General features: G+C 35.9%; 1 pseudogene across 1 annotated transcript; it reads right to left on the bottom strand.

The window, feature by feature from the left end:
* Positions 1–540: 540 nt before the first annotated feature.
* LOC113678395 (uncharacterized) lies at positions 541–2,487 on the bottom strand (annotated as a pseudogene). Its single transcript, XR_016182591.1, has 5 exons — positions 2,296–2,487; positions 1,862–2,226; positions 1,695–1,773; positions 1,463–1,584; positions 541–1,343 (listed from the first exon to the last, which is right to left on the bottom strand). The product of XR_016182591.1 is annotated as an uncharacterized LOC113678395 (transcript).

Raw genomic sequence — 2,487 nt, 5'->3', positions numbered from 1 at the left:
TTTTGAGAAATTTTCTTGTAGGAATCTTATAAGAATCCTATAAGAATCTTGTAAGAATCTTATGGGATACCTGTAAGAATCTTACAAGAATCTTATTAAGATTTTTAAAAGATTTGGGGGAAAATCCTGTTAAGATTATTATTAGAAATCTTAGTAAGATCCTGCCAGGAATCTCATAAGATTTGGTAAGAAACGTAGTAAAATCCTTGTAAGAATCTTGTAAGAATCTTGTAAGAATCTTGTAAGAATCTTATAAGAATCTTGTAAGAATCTTGTAAGAATCTTGTAAGAATCTTGTAAGAATCTTGTAAGAATCTTGTAAGAATCTTGTAAGAATCTTGTAAGAATCTTGTAAGAATCTTGTAAGAATCTTGTAAGAATCTTGTAAGAATCTTGTAAGAATCTTGTAAGAATCTTGTAAGAATCTTGTAAGAATCTTGTAAGAATCTTGTAAGGATCTTGTAAGAATCTTGTAAGGATCTTGTAAGAATCTTGTAAGAATCTTGAAAGATTCTTACAAGATTCTCATAAGATTCTTGCAAGAATCTTGGTAAGATCTTTTATAAGTATCATGCTAACATCCTTTTAAGATTCCTATGAAGAATCTTAATAAGAATCTTAATAAGATTTCTACCTGGGTAGTGCATGGTTTACATGTAAGTGGAATAACTCTAATAAAAAAATTAAATGATTTTACACGCTTAATGATGCGCTCAATATGAACCCTTGCAGTTGCAACATGCCTTGTAGCAATGGATGCAAGTGCAGAAACATTATTTTTCATCATGACTGGACGTGCAATAAGTACAGTTTTATGAAGAGCAAAAGAATCCTGTATGTTGAGGCCCTTATCAGCCATTACAGCGTCTCCCGACTGTAATTTTTCCAGAAAACCACTGGCTTTCACAATCTCTTTGTCACTGATACTGCCACTGTATAATTAAAACAAAAAGGTGACACGCAAAACGGGAGATCTTGAAATAAATAATTGAAATCTGTTTGAGGATTTATATTGACTATATGTAGACCTTTGACTTGATGGCTTGCAAGGTTTTTCCACATAGAATTTAGTACAATCTATTATAGCTCTTAGATTGTTTAGGGATCTCCCTGCGAAGCATTTGGGTTTAGGCACCCCAATAATTCCCTCTCTAGTCGAAAAGGGTAAAAGAAAGTTCAGTTTGTTTTCTAAAATAATATCCATATTATAAATAGTTTGCCTCCAGGTCCTTTATCAATGCCAAATATATCAACAAATTTTCCAAACTTGGGTTTCTTCTAAGTCTCACAAGGGTTAAGATAAATTGCTCTTTGGTTATGATCTTCACCATCTCTTGCCGCTCCTAAAAAGAGAAATCAAAACTGTTAAGAAAGTGGGAGAAAAACACCACAAAAAATTAACTCAGTTCTTTCTGTTGAAATAGCAATAAGTGATGGCTCACTTCAACAACATTTAACTAACTTTCAAGTACTTATCCTGAATCTTTCCTGCCTTAGTTCTTCGCGAACCGTTCCGCATGTTGATGCGTTCACCTTTTTTCTTAATTTCGCTGTAAATCAGCTGAAGGTAGTCCTTCTTCATGCCTACAATACAACCAGAAATACATTATGCGAAAAAGGATGGTCTGCCTAACTCTGCTACATATACTTTGCTTGGACGTGAATGTTATTTAAGTATAAGTTTATTTGCATACCTGTCTAACGGTAGGTTTTCTTTGAGTCCAATACTTTTCCCATAAAGAAATTCTTCAACAGCTTGTCACTACCTGAAGTCTGATTTGGATTGATTTCATGAGAGTCGTACATACCAAATACGAAAAATTATCTATTATAAGTTTTTTTTCTCTAGTATTTAACTTACTTGTGTGCCACAATCTCTGGTTAATTTTTCGTTTATCTCTGATTTGAAAGTGACTCGATCGAGACTCGAGACTCGAGACTCGATCGAGACTCGATCGGTTCAGTTGACTCGACGGTTCGATTTTCCGGTTCGCCAACCTCCAGCTAATCTTGCAAGACGTCGTGCTCTCCTGAACTCATCACTGGCTCTACGCTCAGATTTAAAAGGGTTGTGGCTACTGCGTATTCCTCTGTCGATTTACCAGTTTGACGATCAAGTGTAAGAAGGGCTTTTGCCACTGATCGTTTAAGGCAATCTTTCTTGCACCTCGCTTTGTCTGCTTCTCGTTCGCAAGATGCCTTCCGTTTACGATTGAGTCGCGACACCTAAGCATAATAGACATACTAATTCCAAAGACAAAACAATGATATAAAATAACGACTGAATTGACTTACCCTTTCTTTACTTGCTACAGCAGATATGGGATGACATGACCTTATCCACCTTTGCCTTCTCTCCTTCTGTCTAACTGTCCCCGGAAAATGGAAAAACTTGACCGGGTCGCCGTTAACGTTTCTTACCCAGGAGTTGGGGTATCGTAAATCATTTTTGCAGGTGCCATAAGCGCATCTCTTTGTCGTAGCCAT

This window comes from Pocillopora damicornis, chromosome 13 (assembly GCF_964200805.1).
Source record: "Pocillopora damicornis chromosome 13, jaPocDami1.2, whole genome shotgun sequence".
NCBI lineage: Eukaryota > Metazoa > Cnidaria > Anthozoa > Scleractinia > Pocilloporidae > Pocillopora > Pocillopora damicornis.
Note: the sequence above shows the minus strand (reverse complement) of the source record. Positions and strands in the feature narration are given on the sequence as shown.